This window comes from Hemitrygon akajei, chromosome 20 (genome assembly GCF_048418815.1).
Source record: "Hemitrygon akajei chromosome 20, sHemAka1.3, whole genome shotgun sequence".
NCBI classification, from domain to species: domain Eukaryota; kingdom Metazoa; phylum Chordata; class Chondrichthyes; order Myliobatiformes; family Dasyatidae; genus Hemitrygon; species Hemitrygon akajei.
In genome coordinates, this window is record NC_133143.1 from 39,613,807 (window position 1) to 39,640,046 (window position 26,240).

The following is a 26,240-nucleotide window of genomic DNA, read 5'->3' on the forward strand; positions in this document are numbered from 1 at the left end:
CACTATCTACCAGGCCAAGAACCGTGTGCCCCATCTGCGGGAGAATCTGCAGATCCTGTTTAGCACTCTATAGACCCCTCAAAATCCTCCACAGAACTGGAATAAAAAGGTGTAATTGGATGGCACATTGCAATGATGATGTATGCACATGTTGCTTGCTGTATAAACTGATGAAATTGACTAATCTAACTTGACAAGGATTCTCTTCATAATAATTTTGCTGCTAGTCTCCGTGCTGACTTCATAGGGACAAGTCCTCACTAAATGACAATGCAATGGATAATACAGCCTAGACCATGGCAGGAATGGTTTCTGTTGCATTTAGGTTTGGTTCTCTACAACACCAAATACTTTTTCTTTTGGTTTCACAGCCCTTTCAAAACAAACCCTCTCTCAAGCTATCTAGACAATCTATTTCAAGCAGTAGAGGAAAAAGAGTGGGCAAAAGGTTGTAAACAGGATCCCCGTTTGTCATTTTTGCTCAGTGCTGACAGCTACTCAATAAATTTAATCAGGTAAATTGTGTTTGAAACTACAATAGGCATCTGGGTAAGATACCTAAATTGCACAGACAAAATGCTGGAGGAACTCAGCAGGCCAAGCAACATCTATGAAAAAAAGTACAGTCAATGTTTTGGGCTGTAACCCTTTGGCAGGACCGGAGAACTAAAACTGAGGAGTAGATTTAAAAGATGGGGGGGGGGGTGGTAAAGAGAAATACCAGGCGATAGGTGAAACTTAGAGGGGGAGGGATAAAATAAAGAGCTAGGAAATTGATTGGTGAAAGAGACAGAAGGCCATGGAAGAAAGAATAACGGGGATGGGGGAGGAGCACCAGAGGGAGGTGATAAGCGGGGAAGAAGATAAAGTGAGAGAGGGAAAAGGTGATGGGAAATGATGAAGGGGGGAAGGTGGGAGGCACTACCAGAAGTTTGAAAAATCAATCTTCATCCCATCAGGTTGGAGACTACTCAAACGGAATATAAGGTGTTCTTCCTCCAACCTAAGCGTGAGCTCATCACAACAGTAGAGGAGGCCATGGATGGACATATTGGAACGGGAATGAAGTGGAATTAAAATGGGGGCCCATTGGGAGATCCTGCTTGTTCTGACAGATGAAGCGTAGGTGCTCGGCGAAACGGTTTCCCAATCTACGTCGAGTCTCACCGATATACAAGAGGCCACACAGGGAGCACCAAAAACACTATATGACCCTAACAGACTCCCAGGTGAAGTGTCACCTCACCTGGAAGGACGGTTTAGGAGCTCTGAGTGGTAGTGAAGGGGGAGGTGTAGGGGCAGGTGTAGCACTTGTTCCGCTTGCAAGGATAGGTGCCAGAAGGGAGATCTGTGGAGAGGGATGAATGGACAATGAAGTCACGTTGGGAGTGATCCCTGCGGAAAGCACAAATTGACAGGGAGGGAAGGATGTGCTAAGTTGTAAACCTAAGTTGTAAACTTGCTACAGGCTAATTCTTCATGCGGTTTTGCCTGAAGCCATGGTCTCGTTCACAGTTAGTTCCAAACAAACAACCTGTCATAAATATGTCAGCACTTGACCTGATATAATAGAAACAGAAAGAGCTGGAAACACTCAGCAGGTAAGCAGAATCTGTGGAAAGAGAGACAGGTAATGCTTCAGGTCTGGGATCTTTTCCTCAAAATTGGATACAGACCTGATATACACTCTTCAGTATCTAAATCGTGCATGTTAAAAAACAGATTAATTAATGGTTTTTGAAGAAATTAATTATTTCCTCTGTCTCTGTACCTTTATTATATCGCAGCACTGGGCTGAACATAATATGAACACCATGTTCTGATTTCCATGCAGAACAATACCACAACGTTATGAAATTCTCTACAGAAGAATTAACAGGAACGGATGAGACATGGGCAGAGAGCAACAAGGTGTGAGTGCCAACTTCTCGATGTGCCATTCAAAAAGGGGACTAGAGTGGATAATAACCTCTCTTCAGCAACTTGTTAAAGCCGACCAGTAACGTGGAAGCAGTTGTGGCAGGTTTACATGCATTTACTGGTGAGTTCCATGTACCCTTTCAGTATATTGTTATTTTCTTTGCTCCATTTGAGTACAAGACCCATTTCTGCTGTGCTTGTGTTTCAGTTTAAGGCCTTGTCATACTGCAGGAAGTTCGTTAGCTTGCAATGCTGCACAGACAGCTGGTAGCGGACATCCTCAAAACCCTGCTCCTCTGTCCCCAGTGATCGAGGATTGTTAGTGTAAACTTTAAAATGTGCATTCCTATTCCCAACGTCAAATGACAGTTTTAGCTTCGGGGGTGGAATTTGTGAAATGACTTCTGGAATGTCAAAGAACGATGTTTATGGAGGTTTTGAGCAAGGGGAGTTTTCTGTAACAGCCCTCAAGCATCGTAAGACTGCTGACAAACCTTTCCACTCCAACAAGCTAAAAAGATCTGGTTTATAGCTTTGAGATTACCTAAGGGCAGTATCCTATTTTCAGTTGTAATAGTGAGTAGGAGAACATGAAGATACAAATAACTGGAGCAAGAGGCCACTTGGCCCTTTGAGCCTGTTCTGTCATTCAATAAAATATTGATTGATCTGAACTTTGACCTCACTTTCAATTTTCTACCTAATCCCCATTAGCCTTGATCCCCTGATATTTTAAAATATCATTACCCGTCTTGAGGTATCAAACAGGTTTGAACAAGATTGCGTAGTGTAATTATTTTTCCATCGGATTTCCTCTTGAAACAAATACAGTGCAGTTTACACACATACAATAAATTGGAGTCAGGCCCTAAACACATATTTGGACTGGCATTGTTTCAATCTATCTTGTTATGATTCTCCTTCATTCAAAACATAAATGGATTTGTGAAAGGGGATCTCCCTCCCCTTTCTTGATCTCTGTCTCCATCTCTGGAGACAAACTGTTAAGCGACATCTTTTATAAACCTACCTACTCTCATGGTTATATGTCCATACTTCTTCCCACCCCTATCTCCTGTAAGAATGTTATTCCCTTTTCTCAGTTCCTTGCCTCCACTGCATCTGTTCCCAAGACTCAACTTTCCATTCCAGGACATCAGAGATGTCCTGCTTCTTCAAAGAACAGGGTTTCCCTCTTTCCACTGTTGATGCTGCCCTCACCGGCATCTCCTCGGGAAACATCCCAAAGGATGTTTCCCGAACATCCATGCTTACCCCTTCTTCCTGCCGCCTTAGCAGTGACAGAGTTCCTCTTGTTCTCACCTACCGCCCTATCAGCCTCCACATCCAACATATCATCCTCTGCAATTTTTCCACCTCCAAAGGGATCCTACCACTAAGCATATCTTTACCTCTCCCTCCCCTTTCCATAGGGATCACTCTCGCCACGATTTCCTTGTCCATTTGTCCCTCCCCACTAATCTCCCTCCAGGCACTTATCACTGCAATCGTCCTAAGTGCTACACCTTCCCATTCATCTCCTCTCTCACCTCCATGCAGGGCCCAAAAAAGTCCTTCGGGCGAGGAAGCACTTTACCTGTGAATCTGCTGGAGTTATCTGTTGTGTCTGGTGTTCTCTGCAGCCTCCTTGACATCTCTAGGACCCATTGCAAATTGAGGGATCACCATCGAGCTCCTCCGCTCTATCCGCCAAAAGCAGAACTTCCTGGTGGCCAAACATTTTAATTCTGATTTTCATTCCCATTCCCATTCTGACTCGTCGATCCATGGCCTCCTCTTGTGCCACCTTCAGAGGACACCTTCAGGGTGAAGGAGCAACACCTTACATTCTGTCTGGGCAGCCTCCAACCTGATGGCATGTATATTGATTCCTCCATCCGGTAAAAAAAAATCCCTCCTCCTCCCCTCTTCTTCTATTCCCCATTCTGGCCTGTTACCTCTTCTCACCTGCCTATCACTTCCCTCCTAGAACATAGAACATAGAACATAGAAATCTACAGCACATTACAGGCCCTTCGGCCCACAATGCTGTGCCGACCATGAAACCTACTCTAGAGACTGCCAAGGATTTCTCTACTGCATAGCCCTCTATGTTTCTAAGTTCCATGTACCTATCTAAGAGTCTCTTAAAATATCTTATTGTATCCCTCTTCACCACTGTTGCTGGCAGTGCATTCCACACACCCACCACTCTGTGTGTGAAAAACTTACCCGTCATCCCCGCGGTACCTATTTCCAAGCAGCTTAAAACTATGTTCCCTTGTGTTAGTCATTTCAACCTTAGGAAAATGCCTCTGGCTATCCATATGGTCAAAGCCTCTCATCATCTTATACACCCCTATCAGGTCACCTCTCATCTTCCGTCGCTCTAAGGAGAAATGGCCAAGTTCACTCAATCTGTTCTCATAAGGCATGTTCTCCAATCCAAGAAAAACATCCTTGTACTCCTTCCCTTCCTCCTGTGGTCCACTCTCCTCTCCTATCAGATTCCTTCTTCTCCAGTCCTTAACCTTTCCCACCCACCTGGCTTCACCTATCACCTTCCAGCAAGCCTCCTTCCCCTTTTTATTCTGACATTTTTCCTTTCCTTCTCAGTCCTGAAGGAAGTTTGAAACATCAACTACTTATTCATTTTTATAGGTGCTGCCTAACTGGCTGAGTTCCTCCTGCATTTTGTGTGTATGCAACGGAATTGTTTTTTAATGATCTGTCCAGAGAGAGAAATCAGACTCTCCTAACCCAGTCCCAAGTAGCCAAAGTTCAGAGAGAATTCACTCTTAGAGATCAAAGGTTCAAAGGTTCATTTTATTGTCAAAGCATGTGTGTATAATACAACTCTGATATTTATCTACTCCAGATAGCCATTAAAATAGATAAACAGTACAAATAAATCATGATGCAATTGCCTGGGTGTGTTGTGGCATGGAATGCCGTGGGCTACGAGGTGTGTTATTTCAAATCATTCATGAGCAACTGGGAGCGTGTTGATGTTGCAATACTTCTCACAAGTTCTACCCATGAAGTATGAACAAACTAAAAATATACATTATTAACAGAAAGTACACAGCATAATGGTTTACATACAGCTGAGTAATATCATAATCTTTGAAGTCAAACTGTTCAAAAAAGTTTAGGCAAGTACATGCTTGATAGAGCTCTTTAGAAAAGCATATAATTCAGATAATGGTAGTAGAATCATTTCAAGCATGTATAAGGGGTTGTCAAATCTTAAAACACATTCGACTTCATACATTAAAACAAAATGGGAGAAGGAAGGATGGATAATTATATCTGAGAAAGAATGGACAACAATATGGAGGTATCAATGGAAGTGTACCAGTTCACAGAAATGGAGGGAGTTTGGATGGAAAAACTTGATAAGATATTTTATTACACCCTCTCAGAAATCCCATTATGATAGTAACCTCCCTGTTTGCTGGAGAAATTGTGGAAATCAAAATGCAAATCATTATCATATTTTTTGGGACTGCCCTGTTATCAAAAACTATTGGAGGGGGATACACAATGCCCTACAAGACATCTTTAAATGTGAAATACCCTTAGAGAGTAAGACCATATATTTTGGATATATACCTCAAGAATGGTTGAAAAGAGATAAATATTTAATGAATATATTGTTGGTGGCTGGTAAAAAGACTCTTACTGGGAAATGGTTATCACAGGAGAGCCCAACTTTAAATACATGGATGGAAATTACAATGAACATTTACAAAATGGAGAAGATAACAGCATCTGTTAATCATAAGTTGGAACAATTTGATTCATACTGGGAAAGATGGTTTAACTACATATTGCCTCATAGGCCTGATTTTATTCTCACAAATCAATGAATCTGTTGTAAAAAAAAAATCACTCCCTACTTGTACATAGTTCTTTCCTTTAGCTTGTTTTTTCTTTCCACTCTTTTCAATAAGTGTATACCTCAGATAAATACTTTGTGGAGATTTGTGATATATATGATTATATGATATATATGTACAATGTCTGAAATACATCTTATGGAAATGTTTGTTTGATGATGAACTTCTATAAAAAAAATAAATTACAAAAAAAAGATAATACAGTGCACAGTGTCAGACTCTTTCTTTCTCCTTTAGTTTCTAAAGTCAATTTGCAAGAGCAGTTTTCCAATGACAATAGCATAAAAGTACATCATGCTCTAGCATTAAAGAATTCAAAGGACCATTTGCTTTTGAAAATTTGCATTTACCCATCACAATTTATTAAGCTCTTTTAACCCCACCTGCTTGGAGAAAATATGCAATATTGCAGTTTGATTGCAAACTTTAGATTCATACTTTATCAATGGTAGAATATTTGTTGGCTCTGTGAATAATGCTATGTGTGCTAAAAGATTATTTTTATGTCAAGTTCCAATTCAAGTTTAATTTTCATTCAACCATACACATGAATACAGGCAAATGAAGCAGCATTCCTCCGGAGCCAAGGTGAAAAACAGTACAAACAGTCAAACACAGTACTTATAGCACATATAATTAATACAGCAGTAAAACATACAGTAGTTACAAAAAAAAAAGCCCAGGTCCCTGCATGTCATAGATGTTGTCCTCGAGCCATGTTTCTGCAAGAACTGCGGTGTTTCTCATGTCGCACAAGTGCAGCCACAGACGAACGCAATCTTCTTTGTCTTCCGCCGAGGGAACGCTGGAGAGCAACACCGTTGGAAGGGGCCAGTCCCCAACCCAGTGCCTAATCTTGCTGCGCACAGCCTCCTCTGGTGTCTCCTTCCCTGGTGGCTGCAACAGGTAATCTCGGGTCATGAGGGCCCAACCAGCACCACAACTCGTGGTGCAGTGGTTAGTGCGACGCTGTTACAGCTCGGGGAGCTCTGGAGTTTGGAGTTCGATTCTGATGCCGTTCTGTAATGAGTCTCTCTACATCCACCCCGTGGAATGCATGTGTTTTCTCCAGATTCTCCTGTTTCCTCCCACGGTCCAAAGACACACCGGGTCAATTGTTCTATCATTGTATGTTGTCCAGTGTTTACGTTAGGATTAATGGGGTTTGTCGAGGATTGCTGAGGCAGCACGGCTCGAAGGACTGGAAGGGCCTACTCTGCGCTGTATCACCAAATAAATAAAAGTAAAATTGAAGCCATGCAGCTCCCCTGTTGTCGGTCTTGCCAATGAACCAGTGAATCAGACTCATGGTATACTACATTATCAATGTCCAGTAGGGTCTCGTGATCACTGTTCCCTCGAAGCTGCGCTGGTGAGCGACTGCGCAGTTACTGAAACGGTCCAGCACATGTCACCTTCGTTGCTGTTTCGCTGATATAATGGTAATATAATTTTGAAATCTATGTTAGTATCATTGTGAAATACCCTGAAATTAACTACGTGTTAATGAATATAATCCATAACTTTTCTAGATAATAAATATACCGCGACCTTTACTTTGAAACAATTTAGAGTTTCAACGTATTTACATTGTCAATGTTTCAAGTTACAACACTGTTACCAATTGTAACAATAAACACAGAGTGGAAATTAGTAGCTTATTAAACAAAGAATTTGAAGAACTGTCAATTCTTGTAGACATCATTGGAACACTTCAAGCTTCTAATGCAAACTGCAACCATGGATTCATTCTTATGAAGTCAATCAAATGTAACTCCAGAAACAGACTAGAAGTGGATGATCCACTGAGGATTAAGACATCTTTTCCATCTAAATATGACATTAATCTCGACAGTGCTTATTGACAATGGATTTGTAACAAAGACAGATGAGAAAAAGTTTCCAAAAAGTGAAAGGTTTTCTTTGTTGTACTGTATTTCATTATACCCTTTAATTGATAAAAAAATTAAGAGTACGTGATATTTCAATTTTAATTCTAATTTAATGGTGTGCATATTACAAAAATGCCACGCAGTTTTCAAGCCGTGTAAACATTTGCTGCTCAGAGCAATGGTTGGTCCACACGGCTGTAATAAAGTTAGAGGGAATGTTGCTAGTGATCATAATAGGAATGTCCAAGGCAATAACCCATACTGTCCATTGGATCATGCACCATCTCTAATGCCTTCTTCCTTGGCTGAAATGGGCTGCAACACGATGCACAACAAGTCCAGCCCCACCACTACTGAGCTATTGGGACAGAACTGCAGCACTTGATGTTCTTGGGTATGAGCAGTGTTTCGCAATCATGAAAAAGACGTAAAGGATGAACAAATGAACCTTTGGTTGGAGCCAGAGAGGCCATTGTGTCTGAGTGCTCCGCTATCTTACCGGATGTCCTTCCAATTATTATGATGAGGTCAAAGATACAGTTCAATGGGTTGACCACTTAGTCCAAAACGGACCAACTCAGATGATATACCATGATGAGCTGTGTTTGTAAACTATATTTTGATGGTCAACTCTGAAGATTTAAAGACCAGTCAAAATTACTTCAGCATCTCAAACGACATAAGTCTATGACAGAAAAAAAAGACAAAAAATGATTCACCCCAAAGACAAAAAACATGAAGTAAGGATATTAATAGTAGCTCTTCTGACTCAGAGGGTTGGAGGCCTCATTTCAAAGTGGGTACATAAAAGATAATGCCTGGATGCATTATTAGAGGTGTGCAGCAGTATCAGAAATTCTCCCACAGAGATGAAAATTTACAGCGTAGTTCTATCTTCTCTTTTAGGAGGACATAGATCTCATGACACTAATCAAAGAAGGATAGACAAAGTTTTCTTGACCCTTTGCTATTCTCCACTAACTCACATTAGCTGGAAAATTTACTGCTATTTATGAACATTTACCCTGCTCTCATGGTCCTTCAACCATCTAATTTAAAAGCATACTGATTCATCTGAGTGTTATAATTATGGTAAATTGTTACAAAAGGTCATAGTAACCATGCTTCACTACACAGATGATTCCCCTCAAGAACTGTCCAGCTATGTAAACTCACTATGTAACATCCAGGGCTGCATTCATTTCTGCCCATTCAAATCCTTGACACTGTGTCCCTGTTTATTGAAGGACTGTTGTCATTAAAAGCAATTTTCCTTCCAGCTGCAGTTAAACCAGTGACCCAAGGTGATCTTGCAGCTTTTTGTCTTTTCAGACTGAACTATTAATCACTCACTTGCCACAGTTACTGAACTCCATGCCTGTGCACTTATATTACATTTTTATTTTTCCTTATTCTATTGAGGGACATGGGTTTCGCAGACTGAGCCAGAATGTAACTGTCCATCATAATTGCCCTTGTGTAGGTAGTAGTGAACAATGTTCCCTCTAATTTCTGATGACTAGTGTGTGCAAAAATATAGTGACAGCAACATGTGCACACTGAATAATTCCTTCAATAAAAACAGTATAAATAAGCTAGTTCCAAAATCTGGACACAAAGCATGGCAAACTCCACGTTGTCAACACCGTCCACATCAGAAATCAGAAAAGGAATTGTGATTGTGCATGATCGTGAAACATACTTAACATGCCAACAAGGTAGAGGGTGACAACCTTTTGTGGGCAGTCTAAATTCCTTTGTGTGCAATAATGAAAGATGCGTATGCGCGCGCACACCTTAGAGGGACATTGGTAGTGAACTGCTTTCTTGAACCAATACAGTGTTTGCTGTCTGTGTGACAAATACTTTGAGAGACAAATCCATTACCATGTTATGCATCCAGAAATTTTTAGCAAATCGTTATTTGCTTTACCCAGAAATACGTTCTGATATATAATGATGAGCTTTCTATTTCACCTTATATTGAATAAAATATTCAATCTAAATGCTTAAGTTTGTTTCAGCTTCTTTACATATAGTCATCTGTAAGTACTTTTAGCGCCTCTCAGTGTTTACTCCATCTTTCACATATTCCTCAGACATTAACTTTTGTGCTTTTCTTTTGTCTTATGTTCTCATGTTATCTTCAGCCATTTTGCCTAAGTCTGCTCTCTGCTTCATTCTTTTCTGAGATGATCTTCCTTAAATTTGTATTAATTCAATTGCTATTGGGGAATATTATGGGGAACTGAAAACAGATTGGGAATGCACATGTCAGTTTTGGTTTGGGATATTGTCACTAGAAGTTTGTTGGAGGCATTGTAGCTTCAGCCTCATCGCTTGGCAACCGATGCCAATGACTTAGATGATAAGACAGCAGGAGAGTGTACAGAACTAGCAATCAAATCAAAATGCAGAACCTCAAGGGTAATTATCTTCATTTTGTTACTTGAGTCTTGTGCAAAATTGAAATGCGATTAAACACATGAGAGAGTTAAGAATGTGGTTTGAAGTATGCTGTAGTTGTTTGTTTAAAATTAACACCTATATTAGGGAAAGCTGGTGTGATTCAATTGAAATGGAGTATAATTGAATATGGCTGGGGACAATCAAATGACATTGTGATGTATCCACGTTTGATAACAGTACAAAGCTAGATGGCAAAGTAAACTGTAAAGAGCATGCAAAGAACTATAAAGGAATATAACTGGACACACCGAAGGCTGTGATAGAACAAAGGGCCCGATGGAAAATCCTGGCAATTCTGGACAATGTTTCTCACCCTCTGCATGCCACCTTGGGTGAACAGAGGACCATTTTTAGTAATGGGCTAAGACAACTGTGCTGCTCCAAAGAGCGCTATAGGAGGTCATTCTTACCCTCAGCCATTAGGCTCTATAATGAATCAATCTATAGATGGGGGAGTGATGACCCCTCCTGTTAGACTGTTTGAGGTAACTTATTTTATCTTTTTCCTCTTCTAATATTTATATATTTGTCTATCTGTGCACTTATAATGCTACTGTGACACTGTAATTTCCTTTGGGATCAATAAAGTACCTATCTATCTATCTATTTAAAGAAATTGGTAATCAGCCCATGGAAAGTAATATATTAAAATATGAGGCTATCTACTTTAGAACAGGAAACAGAGGGCTTTTGGTGTGCTGGTTGAAGAAACATACAGCGACTGTATCTCATGTAATGTTGAGCTGATTGCAGAGGCCTTTGAAACCACACGATAAGATTTGTGCTGTGTATACTTTTGATCTCCATACCTATGAAACAATACACTTGCTTTGGAAGTGATACCATGGAGATTCACTGGAATTATTTCTGAGATGTTTTTCATTTAGAGATATAGTGCAGAGCAGGTCCTCTGGGCCCCCTCAAGCCATGCTGCCAACAGCCTATTGATTTAACACCAATAACAATTTACAATAACCAATTCACATGGAAATAATTCAGAAAATGTGTAGCTCAGGTTGATGGTTGGGTTGAGTTGTTCTCCAATCTTGGCAACTTCCTTGCAAACATTTTGCCACCATATGAAGAGACATCATCAGTGTGCTGTTAATTGTGCTGTATGCTCCTAATGCTTGGCCTTTATATACCTATTAATCGGCTGATTGGTCACCATTTCGGAAACTCAATCGTGATGTAGAGAGGAAATCTTGCTGATTGGTTTTGTGGCTAACTTCATGTGTTGTAGGAACTCTCTTGCATGCCATGTGTTTGCTTGCACCATGACTTTCACTGGTGCCCAGTTCAATGTGTGCCCCTCTTGATCTTCATTGATAGAGACTAAGGAGAGTTGGTCATGCTGCTTTGCAGCCAGTTGATGTTCTTGGATTCTTGTGAGTAGTTTTCTCCCAGTATGGCCGACGTAGTATTTGCTGCAGTCCTCGCATTGGATTTTGTTGACCACATTTGTCTTGTCTAATGGTTTGTTATATTGATCTGTAAGTATTCTCCTCAATGTTGCTGTTGGCTTCTGCACGACCTAAGTTCTATGTTCTTGGAGCAATCAGGTCGTCATTTCCAAGATATTTCAAATGTACGGAAGGGCATTTGATTGCTTCCTGTCAGTGTGTTGCTGACCTCGTAGGCACCTTCGTATGAAATTCTGTGGGTAATTGCCCTGAGCTTGCGATTTTTCCTGATACCGCCAATATTTCTTGTTATTCTCAGGTTTTCATGTGGAAAAGAAGATAAAATAGTTTAAACTATAGTTTGGAATAATAAAAAAGCCTAATGGAATAATTTTTGTTGCTTTCAGTAAAAGATAACCAGAACTAATATTTCCAACCATCAGTCTATATATAAACACCATAATCAGGACAGAGAAGCATTTTGCTTGCTTATATGGGAGCAGGCTCTTCTAAATGCTTGTCTTTTATTTCTGATGATGGTTTTCAATTACACTTAAATACAGTTTTCTTCTCATACCTCAAGTGACTCCCACAAATCCACTGAAGGTTTTATCTAGTCCTCTGAGTAATTGGGCCAATGAAATGTCAATTGTAAAGTTTGGTGGTTTTCATGCATAAAAGTAGGCATTCTAAATTTTACAGCTAAACCATGAATGATCAAATTATGAATTCTTAATGAACAAAAAGAAGTTAAAATATTGTTCACTGTATGTATTAAAAACAGTTAAATAAATTAGCTTTCTTTCAATAATGTGAGAACTGAGAGCCCCAGTGGATAACGTTATTATGCTTTTAGGTAAGTGAAATTCAATGTAGTGACATAGCATGTGAATTAAGAATACTGGAAGAGTGAACTTTGTGGGAGATATAGAAAGCAGCTGTTTTGTTCACATCTGTTTTGAACTGAGGTTGAACTTTACCTCTTGCTACCCTGTCTTAATTCAACTTTAGTATGAACTTACAGACTAACATTTCTTCTCAATTCTTCTGTAGTTTAAAATGCTTTTGGACTGCTTCAATTTGGGATTGCAGTTCAAACTAACAAAGCATTTCTGACTTAACAATAATCTTGGCATTAAATTAGCAATATCCCAAAAATGCTAAAATGATGAGTACTGCCAGAAGAATATACATTAGCCTCTGCATCTTCAGATCTTCTGCAATTCAGATTAAAGCCATGTAAAAAAAAGATCCAATACATATTTATTGTTCTTCCTTGTTAAAGCCAACTTGAGTTTCATGGTCTGGTATTAATGGGACATATTGAGCTCAGTAATTCAAACAGCTTATTACCAATATCACCAAGACCAAGGAGATGGTGGTGGACTTTAGGAGATCTAGGCCTCATATGGAGCCAGTGATCATTAATGGAGAATGTGTGGAGCAGGTTAAGACCTACAAGTATCTGGGAGTACAGTTAGACGAGAAGCTAGACTGGACTGCCAACACAGATGCCTTGTGCAGGAAGGCACAGAGTCGAATGTACTTCCTAAGAAGGTTGGCGTCATTCAATGTCTGTAGTGAGATGCTGAAGATGTTCTATAGGTCAGTTGTGGAGAGCACCCTCTTCTTTGTGGTGGCGTGCTGGGGAGGAAGCATTAAGAAGAGGGACGCCTCACATCTTAATAAGCTGGTAAGGAAGGCGGGCTCTGTCGTGGGCAAAGTACTGGAGAGTTTAACATCGGTAGCTGAGCGAAGGGCGCTGAGTAGGCTACGGTCAATTATGGATAACTCTGAACATCCTCTACATAGCACCATCCAGAGACAGAGAAGCAGTTTCAGCGACAGGTTACTATCGATGCAATGCTCCTCAGACAGGATGAAGAGGTCAATACTCCCCAATGCCATTAGGCTTTACAATTCTACCGCCAGGACTTAAGAACTTTTTAAAGCTATTATTAATGCTTTTTGAGATGGTGATTTAGATGCATATCATATTTTTTTTACTGAGTTAAATATTGTATGTAATTAGTTTTGCTACAACAAGTGTATGGGACATTGGAAAAAAGTTGAATTTCCCCATGGGGATGAATAAAGTATCTATCTATCTATCTATCTAATGGTCATCTAGCTACCTTCATTTTAACAGGGGCCAGGCTAACATTTCAATGAAATGTTGTCTAATATGGCTGTGTTTAGAGACAGGACCCTGTTAGTAGGCAAGTCCAATAATCTGAATAGGTTCCCAAATCCTTTCTGCAGCAAAAACTATGAATTGCATTTTCTCTAACATGGTGCAGTCAGTCAAATATAACATAAAATAAGCATTTTCTTTATGGAGACTTGTAGTAAGGGCAGTGTTTATGCCAGTCCCACCATGTGAAGACAATATTGATTCTTCTTAATGAAGTAAGTGTGTGTGTGTGTGTGTGTGTGTGTGTGTGTGTGTGTGTGTGTGTGTGTGTGTGTGTGTGTGTGTGTGTGTGTGTGTGTGTGTGTGTGTGTGTGTGTGTGTGTGTGTGTGTGTTTGTTTGTTTTCAGAGGTACTCCCAATGCTGTTGGACACATACAAAACGCGGAGTGACTTTACAATGGAAATGGAGTATTTGTGTGCAAGATCTAATCGAGAAGTTACTTTGATGTTTATACAGATACTTGAATCTACTATTCAGTCAATACTGGATAAATTCTTACACAGGAAATGTTTCTGCAACATAAGCTTTATGCCAGACATTTACTTATGGATGACGTTACACTTCCTTCTGCAAAAACTCTTGATTCAACTTCAATAATAGATCATTCATATGTGCAAAACTAAAATTTCACTAAATTCTTTTATTTTTTTGAAATAAATTGGCTTTGTGTAATGCCTGCTTTACGGTAACTTTCAAATGTGTCTCTTTTGAGTCAGCTTTTGGTGGGCCAAGGATAGCCTCAGAGAAACCTTTCCTTCTGAAGCTAATGTGTCCTTGTACTGGACCTTTGCAGTACTGAATTCTCATGCATAGATTAAAGTACCGTTGCAGATGGTCTTGACTCGTGTGAAAGTTAAATCCATGAGCTCCTACCTTCTAGCATTTGCTGGGCTCCCAGAGATCTAACTGAGCACAGGCTGAGTGGGAGTTTGGTTAGACTCCAGCTCTCTGCGTGCCGTGGAATTAGTGTGACTCCACCTCTGACCTCTGATGTAAGAATTACATTTTTCTTAAGAGAGCTCTGAAGCAAATGTGGATAAATGCCCAGCGTGGGAATGGGTAGAGTGAGCATTTCAAAGCTGGAATTATCTGCAGGATCTGTCCAGGGAGCCCTTTCTGCAGCTTTTACACCTGCACGGCGCTGAAGTTAAAGGAACAACATGAACTTAGCATAGGCCCATTATTCCCATCAATGGCAGTCCTTCATAAACACAGCCACAGAATCCTTTCCTGAGTGTGGCTTTTCCGTATTTGTCTGTGAAAAAATGTACAACACATAATGTGCCTTTGTTCTATTGAAAGCATCTGAAGTTGTTTATAACTATCCACTTTTTTTTCTCTCTTTGATCAAGTTATTTCCATTGAATTATTTAAACAGAGTTAGGTAAACAGGTGTCATAAAAAATTCAAGGCGGCTTTAATCTCCACACTCCTACTGATGAGTTTTGCCAGATGATTTGCTATCATTAGCTCAATTTAGTAAATATTTGGATTTAACTAAATAAATTATTTGTTAAATATCGCTCTGATTTACTTTCTTAAATTTTGCCACTTTATGCAGCATTGAGTCATGTGAGCTTGATTTCCATAGCACTAAACAGCAACAGACTTGAGGGACTCAGTTGTCTACTTCTGTTCCAATGATACAAATGCATCCGGGGCTAAAAATTAGAAATAAAACAGAAATTGCTGGAAACCTTAGCAGACCAATGAGTTATTGTCAGGAGTGGAAAACTGTAGAAATTTAACAATGATTAGGGAGGCAGCACGCACAAACTGCCGGAGGAGCTCAGCAGGTCAGGCAGCATCTATGAAAGTGAATAAACAGTCAACGTTTCGGCCTGAGACCCTTCTTCAGGACTGGAAAGGAAGAGGGAAGACGCTAGAATAACAAGGTGGAGGGAGGGGAAGGAGGCTAGCTGGAAGGTGAAAGCAGAGCAGTGTAAGTGGGGAAGAGAAAGATTAAGGAAACAACCTGAATAGGTTTACGACAGCGAGGAAGACATTAAGCTAACAAAATATTGAAAAAGGTCTGTATGATTCTGATCTGAATTTACTGAAATCTATCTGTATTTAGTTATTGAGATACAGCACAGAATAGGCCTTTCTGGCCCTTTGAACCAAGCCACCCAGCAATCCCCTGATTTATGGGACAATTCACAATAACCAATTAACCTACCAATTGGTACCTTTCTGGACTGCGGGAGGTAACCAGAGCACCTGGAGGAAACCCATGCAGTCACAGAGAGAACATGCAAACTCCTTACAGGCAGTAGTGGAAATTGAACCCAGGTCACCTGTACTGTAAAGCATTGTGATAACCACTACACTACCATTCCATCCCAAAGGGTGTACAGTATTCTGCCTAACAAAAAGATAAGGTGTTGTTTGAACTTCAATATAACAGTATAGGAGGCTACAGACAGTGAAGTCAGAGTGGAAAAATGAATGGAGAATTAACACAGACAAAATGCTGGAGGAACTCAGCAGGTCAGGCAGCGTCTATGGAAAGGAATAAAGAGTCAATATATTGGGCCAAGACCCTCCAGCGTGACCCACCGAAAATTAAAATTTCAAGATTCGGGCCATGCCATGGACTGTGTGGAGTCACTGCTGACTAAAAACATCCAAATACCAAAAACTATGACAGACATAGATAAAAAAGACATCTAGAATTTTTTTCACCTGAGTAGAAATGTTCTACTAACCAGAAGAGATAACTTCGCTCAACTTTATTTGCCTTATTACTAAACTGTTCCCATAAAATATTACCTCACTTTCAAGGACTGTACATGTCATGTGCTTGATATTTGTATCTTATTTATTATTATTATTATTATTATTATTATTATTATTATTATTATTATTATTATTATTATTATTATTATTATTATTATTATTATCATTATCATCATCATCATCATCATCATCATCATCATCATCATCATTATCATAATTTTTTTGTATTTGGACAATTTATTGCCTTTTGCACATTGACTATTGGGTTCACTCTTCCATTGATTCCATTGTGCTTTTTGAATTTACTGTGTATGGCTGCAATAAAATGAATCTTAGGGTTTTATATGGTGCCATAAATGCACTTGAATAATGCATTTACTTTAAACTTTGAATGTTGAGTATCTGAGGGCATTGCCTTAAGGTGGTGGCTGGAGATAGAAATTTTAAAGGAGATATGTGGGGTGTGTTTTTTACACAGAAAGTGGTACTTGCCTGGAATGCACTTCTCGAGGAGTTAGTGGCGGCAGACATAATGGAGGCATTTTAAGAGGACTTTAGATAGTCATATAAACATGCAGGGGATGGACCATACTTGGCCAAATGGCCTGTTACTGTGCTGTACTGTTCAGTGTTGTGGTTGTTATGTTGAGTAATAATGAAACCACTGTAGTTATGTATGAAATCCAGTTACTTACATAAGCAATGGTCTGCCTGGATGGCATACAAACAAAATATTTTCACTGTATCTCTGTTGATAAGACATTAATAAACCAATTTGAATTCCACCCATTTAATATAAATATGATCAGTAAATTAGCCGTGCAGGTCTTTTAAAAGTAGAGAAGGTGGCGTATCCTTTATGACTACCTCAGTGTGGCGCACAGACATGCCAATTCTGATCACTCAACCTGGAACACCTGGCAGTCAAATGCAGTTTTCTGCCATCATCCTGCTGGTGGTGTACATTCCACCTCAGGACAACATCAAGCTGGCTCTGGGGGAGTGGAGTAACGTTTCAGGCAGGCACGAAACTACGCACCTTGATGCCTTCCTTATCAACCAGGCCAGTTTGAGGAAGTCTCTGAATAACTACCATCAACGTTTCACATGGTAAACCACAGGAGCCAACACTTGACCACTGCTATCCCACCATTAAGAATACTTACCATGGCATCGCACACCCACACTTTGGAAAGTCTGATCATCTGGCTGTACTTCTACTCCCATCGTATAGGCAGAGACTGAAGACTGCCGCATCAGTGGCGAGGACCAGGAAGATAAGGTCATAGGAGGTGGAAGAGTGCTTGCAGAGCTGCTTTGATTTGGTGGACTGGATAATATTTAGCGATTCATCTTCAACTTTGAATGAATACACCACAGCTGTCACTGACTTCATCAGAACCTGTGTAGACGAGTGTGTGCATTCGAGAACATACCAGACATACCCAAATCAAAAGTGGTGGGTGAGCCAGGAAATTCGTAGCCTGCCGAGAGCTAGATCTATGGGATTCAAGACTGGTGGTTCAGAACTTTAGAAGAAGTTTAGGAATGATCTATGGAAGTCTACATTAAGAGCAAAAATACTATTCCAATTGAGGTTAGAGACGGAATTGGATGCAGGTCAACTCTGCCAGAGTTTGCAAGCTATTACTTCCTACACGGCGAAACTTAACTCATGAATAGCTGTGATGCTTCACTTCAGAAGAGTTCACCTTTTATGCATATTTTGAAAGGGAAAATTAACCGACATCTATGCGAATCCCTGCAGCATCCAATGACCCTGTGACCCTGTGCTCTCTGTCTCAGAGACTGACATCAGGACATCTTTCAAGGGGGTGAACCCTCACAGGGCATCAGGCCCTGATGGTGTACCATGTCGAGCTCTGAAAACCTGTGCCAACCAACTGGAGGGAATGTTCAATGACATCTTCAATCTCTCCCTGCTGCAGTCAGACATTCCCTCTAGCTTCAAAAGGGTAACAATCATACCAGTGCCCAATAAGGGCAAGGTGAACTGCCTCAGTGATTACAGCTCGGTGCACTCACATCTACTGTGATGAAGTACTTTGAGAGATTGGTCATGGGTAGAATTGTCTCCTCCCTAAGCAAGAACCGGGACCTGCTGCAATTTGCCTACTTGCCTATTTGACTACAGCAAATGCAATCTTTCTTCACGACATTTGCCGTTGATAATAAACCTGATTTTGGTTCTGATTCTAATTCTGATACAGAATATTAAAGTGTGAATGATGGTATTTCCAGCCACAGTTGTACTCTCCCAAGTCTGTAGGTCTGAATGATTTATGTTACAGCTAGCAAAGTTAACCAGGATTACAATGAAGCCATTATCCTCAGACTTTAGTGTGGTCTATAATAATTATTTGTAATCCCCTGATCTTTCTGATTTATTTTGCACCACTTTCAACATACGAGGGGTGATTGATAAGTTCATGGCCTAAGGTAGAAGGAGTCATCTTTATTTTTCAACATAGTCCCCTCCTACATTTACACACTTAGTCCAGCAGTCGTTGAGCATATGGATCTTGGACCTCCAGAAAGTGTCCACAGCATGGGTGATCGATAAGTTTGTGGTCTCAGGTAGAAGGAGATGAGTTATACAGCTCTCGTTACATGCACATGCAGGTCCAGTCTTTGAGTGATTATGCAGAAAGTTTGAAGTTAATAACTCATCTCATTCTACCTTAGGCCACGAACTTATCAATCACCCTGATGCGTTATTAACTTCAAACAAGTGCAATTGCTGTACCTACTGCACTGCCGAATCTGTGGTTGTGACAGTATGATAACCCTTTTATTCCCAGAATCATCCTTGTGAACCTCTTCTGAATCGTCTCCAATGCCAGTACAACTTTTCTTAGTTGAGAAGTCAAAAACTGTTCACAATACTCAAGGTGAGGCCTCACCAGTGCCTCATAAAGCCTCAGCATCACATCGCTGATCTCGTATTCTAGACCTCTTGAAATGAATACTGACCTTGCATTTGCCTTCCTTGCCACTATTCCTGCAAACAGCAATCTACAGCTACGGATTTAAGAAATTGCCAACATACTCATTTTTCCTTTATGTTATTTGTTTTTCTTCCCCCTTTTTTCTTCATTGCCCTATTTCTCCTTTCAATCTGGTTTATATATAAAAGAATAAATATTAGTTTATGTGATCACTTTGCAGTATACCTCTGTTCAGTCCAGAAGTGTTATTTGCCTGTCACTTTCATTTTCTATCCTGTTTCCAATCTGACCGCCTATCTTGGCTTCTTACAGTTTACCACTGGAGCCTATCATAAGTGGACGAGGAACATCTCATCTTACATGTAGACGTGCTCCAGCATTTAGGGCTCAACAGTGAATTCAATAATTTCAGATATCCAGCCTTTACTGATATTGTCACGATTGAGTAGTTCTGATAGAGAAATGGAGAATGCTGGAGGTGCTTGGCAGATCTGGTGACATCTGTGGATAGGTCCTGGATGTTGATTATAAGATCACATCATTTGTGATGTAGATTTATTGACATGGTGCTCCTTTTTTCACTACATGGATGCTTCTTGGCTGGATGAGTATCTCCAAAATTTTCTGGTTTGATTGGATTTCCGACATCTTCAATCTTTTGCTTTTTTAATTCCTGTCCATTTTGAACCAAACTCCAGATTTTCACTCCCCAAAGTTTCTGTCTGCTCTGCTGGGCTTTCCTTTTTGTCCTTCATTTCTGATTTCCAACGATTCCCCTGTTAGTTCTTTCACAGTTTCACCACTACTTTTGTTTGTCTCCCATTTATTTTTGCGGCATGCTTAGACGCAGTGGCCTCTCTGGGTCCACCACAAGGTGAGATAATTCGTCCTTTTTGATGATCACAAGGCACTGCTGGTTAGTAACAACATCAAGTACAGCAGGACTACCCCACTAGCTGGATTTGTTGCGCACTCGGTTGCAGCCACTCAGGTGGTGCACAATCCAACAAACAGTGGAAATGATAGGTCTGGATGTTTTTCCTGTGATTACAAGACCCTGTTGGACATTAGTAATGTAGAATACTGTGAATCTGATCCAATGGTTCATTGGTGAAACTGACAGCACGGGCCAAATGCCAAACAAGAGAAAATCTGCAGATGCTGGACATCTGAGCAACACACACAAATTGCTGGAGGAACTTAGCAGGCCAGGCAGCATCTATGGAAAAAAGTACAGTCGACATTTTGGCCTGAAACACCTTGGTTATTGCGTGGATGAGGCCCTCATGCCTTGGGGTTGCTTGCAGTGGTGGCCGGCTAAAGAGAAGCCGGAGATGGCTATATACTGGTAGATTCTGTACTGGGTTGGGACTGGGTCTCCAATCAGTGTTGCCCACAGGTGTTTGCTCCTGGGAAGACAACCTGGATTGTTTGGATTCTGACACCTGCCTCCCCTTTCTTGATATCGCTTTCTCTATCTCTGGAGACAGTTTATCTGCTGATAGCTTTTATAAACCCAGTGACTCTCACAGGTACCTGGTATATACCTCTTCTCATCCTGTCACTTGTAAAACTGGGTTGGGGTTCCTCTTGTCCTCACCTACCACCCCACCAGTCTCCACATCCAGCACATAATTCTCCGTAACTTGTGCCATCTCCAACATGATCCTAGTACCAAGCACATCTTTTCCTTAACCCCACTTACCACATTCCACTGCCTTGTATTTCTTCCACCCATGCCCCACCATCTTATTCTAACTTCTCATCTCTTTTTTCCAGTCCCAATGAAGGGTCTCAGCCTAAAATGTCGACTGATTACTCTTTTCCATGGTGCTACATGGCCTGCTGAGTTCCTCCAGCGTTTTGTGTGTATTACTTTGATTTCCAGCATCTGCAGATTTTCTCTTTTTTGTGGACTGTCTGCAGCTGATTCAGCAGAAGACAAACTGATTTCCCTCAGCCTATGGTCACACTTGCATGAAATGAGGAACTGCTGCAGCTTTGTCTTGCGGAAACATGGCTCCAAGACGACATCCATGCATCATCAATCTCAGGGACACTCGGGGATGGTCCAATTATTATTACTTTTTATACTATTATTATTTGCATCGATATGTTTTTCTGCTATCATAGTTATATGTGCTGTATGTGTGTGTGCATTGTATGACTTTTGGTACTGCGTGTTGCATCTTGGCCCCAGAGGAATGCTGTTTCATTTGGCTATATTATTGTGTATGGTTGAATGACAATTAACCTTAAACTATTTACCCCTTTAGATGGATTAGTTGCCATCAACAAACCTTCACCATTCTCTACAGGGTGTCAATCTGTGTAATCCACTTCCTCTTGGTCTCTACTGTACTACAAATATTTATTTTTCTCCTCTCACCCCTTCTCCTTCACTGCAATGCAATGGACACCTAGTTTCTACATTTTCCTTGTCCTGACTAAGCTCTCTTTTTCCCTCTGACAGAAGAAAATCGAACCAATGTAGACCCCATAAACAATCATGGTCCAACAAGATTTGGTACAATTAAATGAAGTTGTTTCATTAAAATAGGAAAAAGAGGAAATTCACTCATTTGTTTTGACACTTGTGATGTTTTCTCCAACACCTGAGGAAAAGAAGTCACCTTCAACTTCATTGAAAACAAACGACTCCACTGCTTGTGAGATTGTCCTTCCAGAATAAATTATTTTTACTCTCATTTTAATCCTGGGATGAGGAAAAGTGGACATAAAAACAATTTATTTAGTTGAGATCACAAATACTAATCAATGGGCTGCTTAACACTACCCCTGGCAATCTTGTTAAATGGAGCTGTGTAAACACATCTGCTTTTAAAATCTGTGATCTTCCCTGAATATGGAGGAGGAAACAGTCAATTATTCAATTTCCTACAATGTGATGCTGAATAAAGCTTTATGCACTTCGTCAAAATGTTTTTTTCTGAAGGGGGAGTGGATGCCTTTCATTTCTTCATTTCATTCTTGTTTGACCTTTATGATTATCTCAAAAGTAATCACCAAACTGTAATCAGTTGAGAGGATTTTCAATTCTCACACTGTTCTCTGATGGCAATTCACTGTTGGACAGATGCTGAGCAATTGTACTCTGCAATTCCTGGGAATTGCGCTGAGCTATTACGCAGAACTAGATTTTAACTCATTACTGAACAGCAATCATTACTTCCCCTGTATTACATTCATATTATTTGCAAAACAATGATGAAGTGTATTAAACTCTCATTGGGGAAGAGTTTATTTAGCAAGGTGGGAGATAAATAAAATGACAATATCGATCATATCACATCAATAAGCACATTTTTATCTACCCCCACCCCCACTCCACTTTCCATAGGCATTGTTCCCTCTGTCATTCCATTGTCTATTCATCCGTCCCTGCTAATCTCCCTCCTGGCACATAACCCTGTAGGTAACAGAAATACTGCATTTGACCATCTCCCTCTTCCCTCGCCTCCATTCAAGGCCCTAAACAGTTCTTCCAGGTGAGGCAACACTTCACCTGCCAATCCGTTAGGGTCGTCCGTGCTTCCGATGGGGATGTAAATTGAGAAACAGCTTTGTCAACCACCTCCATTTCATCTGCCAAAACCAGAATTTTCTTGTGGCTTACCATTTTAATTCCTATTCCCATTCTGACATGTTGGTACATGGCCTCCATTTTTTGCCACGATGAGGCCACTCTCAGGATGAAGGAGCAACGCCTCATATTCCTTCTATGTATCCTCCAATCTAATACATGAACATTGATTGCTCCTTCTGGTAAATTTCCCTCCCCACTTCCACTTTTTTCTTCTATTTCCTACTCTTACCTCTTCTCCTTATCTGCCATTCACCTCCCTTTGGTACCCCTCCTTCTTCCCTGTCTCCCATGGTCCACTCTCCTCTCCTATCAGATTCCTTCTTTTCCAATCCTTTACCTTTCCGGGGAGAAAATAGTGGTCGCTGAGGGTCTGGCAGAGTATGGCACACAAAAAAAAAACCTTTCCCACCCACTCGGCTTCACCTATCACTTTTTAGCTAGTCTTCCTTCCCCCCACCTTTTTAGTCCGATATTTTCTCCCTTCCTTTCTTGTCCTGAAGAAGATGCCCAAAAGGCCAACTGGTTATTCATTTGCATGGATGCTGCCTGACCTGCTGAGTTTCTCCAGCATTTTTGTGTGTGTTGTTCTTAATATAGATTATATCTTTTAATATACCATGAATCTGAGTGACACTCAATGTTTAGAGAGGTAACTGCACTGGAATGGTCAAAGGTGATCAATCCATTGACCATTCCATTCCCAATGGAGCCCAGTGAATTTTTCAGAGTATCCATTGACATTAGATAAGATCGAGAGGTATGTTCTATCAAGTGTTACACCTTGAGGGAGCTAAGAGGTAATAAATTGCTTGGGAACAAGTTCATTGCCAGCACAGGTGGCTAGCCTAGGGACTTGAAAAATAAAGGATAATTTATGAATGGATTCAACACTTCATCGCTCTTGCAAAATATCTCCTTTGGGAGTCCAGGAAGGTGATTTAAAAGGGCAAGGTCTTGACCTTAGTTGGGAAGTCAAGTAGATGGTATGAGGAAAGAATGGATAGACTGGGTTTATTTTCCTTGGGGAAGAGGGGACTGATGAGGAAGCTGATGTACGATTTCCCTCATTGCAAATGTATCTTTACTGAGAGGACCTAAGTTTAAAGGGAATCTAGGGAATGCTTTTTTCACCCAGAGTGTGCTTACAGCCTGGAACATACTGTCTGAGGAGGATATGGGGATTGGTACTCAGGTAAGTGTGAGGTGGTTCATTTTGGTAGGTCAAATATGATGGCAGAATGTAGTAATGGTAACTCTTGGCAGTGAGGAGGATCAGAGGGATCTTGGGGTCCGAGTCCATAGGACACTCAAAGCAGCTGCGCAGGTTGACTCTGTGATTAAGAAGGCGTACGGTGCATTGGCCGTCACCAATTGTGGAAATGAATTTAGGAGCCGGGAGGTAATGTTGCAGCTGTATAGGACCCTGGTCAGACCCTACTTGGAGTACTGTGCTCAGTTCTGGTCGCCTCACTACAGGAAGGATGTGGAAGCCATAGAAAGGATGCAGAGGAGATTTACAAGGATGTTGCCTGGATTGGGGAGCATGCTTTATGAGAATAGGTTGAGTGAACTCGGCCTTTTCTCCTTGGAGCAAAGGAGGATGAGAGGTGACCTGATAGAAGTGTACAAGGTGTACAAGGCATTGATCTTGTGGATAGTCAGAGACTTTTCCCCACGGCTGAAATGGTTGCCACAAGAGGACACAGGTTTAAGGTACAGAGGAGATGTCAGGGGTAAGGTTTTTACTCAGAGTGTGGTGAGTGCGTGGAATGGGCTGCTGGCAACGGTGGTGGAGGCAGATACGATAGAGTCTTTTAAGAGGCTTTTAGGTACATGGAGCTTAGGAAAATAGAGGGCTATAGGTAAGCCTAGTAATTTCTAAGGTAGGGACATGTTCGGCACAACTTTGTGGGCCGAAGAGCCTGTATTGTGCTGTAGGTTTTCTAAGTTTTCTGTGATACACTCATCTAATGGATGAGCATTTGAATCATCAAGGCATAGAAGGTTAAAGACCAAATGCTGGTAAATGGGTTAATATATAGGTTCTTGATGGCCAGCATGGATATGTTAGGCTGGAGGATATAGTTCTGCACTGTATGACTTTCCCAAATGAAGTGCTTGCCCACTGGCTCCATGAATATCTTGTTGAATTTCAAGTCTATTATTAATTTTAAAAATAATTGAGAGAACAGTCAACATACAGAGATAACTATGCAATTTTCCTTTTCAAGTTATAGACTGTTGTCAAAATTCAAACTAATATTCACGCAATAGTAGAAAATTAAGACTTGAATTGTGGTTTTAAACTGTTTTTGTCCCATAATGAGCAAGTGTACATTATTCTTAAAGGAGGAACATCTGTGCCTTCTATCCACGAATTCCAGAAACACCGCCAATCAGACTTGCAAAGCTAAAGTTACACTTACATATGCAGTGAAATAATTGTCAAGAATGTGCCTGGAATTTGCAGAGCTTTTGTTTATGCCATTCAATTGATATCATGGGTCATTGGCAGTGTGTGTGGTTGGTTAAATTGACTTCTGTTGTTATGGTCCGGTCTGGAGCCCGCATTCCAGGTCTCGATCCGGTCCGCGGACTCTGGGTCTTGTAGCCATCCCTCCTTTCGCCCTTGAGCCCAATTTGTCACACCTGTGGATCATCGTGGCTTGTTGGGGCTCAAGGAGGCGCACCTGATGCCCATCGGCTGGTAGTGTATATAGGGGGCTCTGGGACTGAGTGGAGTTGGGGGGTTGCCCTGGCTTGGAGGTCTTCTAGTTAAAGATGAGTTCTTTGAGTAAGTCTGGCAGTCACCCTGGACCTAGTTCCCCTTCCTATCCCTTGCCTCTGTTGGGCAAGCCTGGCTGGACTGCTGTTGCCTGGTGGGGGACTCTGCCCCTTTCCATCCCTTGCTGCTGATGGGTTGTGCCCTGCAACCTACCCAGGTGCCCTGTGACCTGCTCAGGCCCCCATGTTCCTGCCTGGGAGGTCTGGGCCCTGCCCAGGAGTTATGCAGCCTGCCCAGTGAACTCCGGGATCCTGCCTGGGAGGTCTGGGCCCTGGCCAGGAGTTATGCAGCCTGTCCAGTGAACTCCGGGATCCTGCCTTGCCTGAACTCTAAGACTCTCCCGGAACCCCAGAATCACC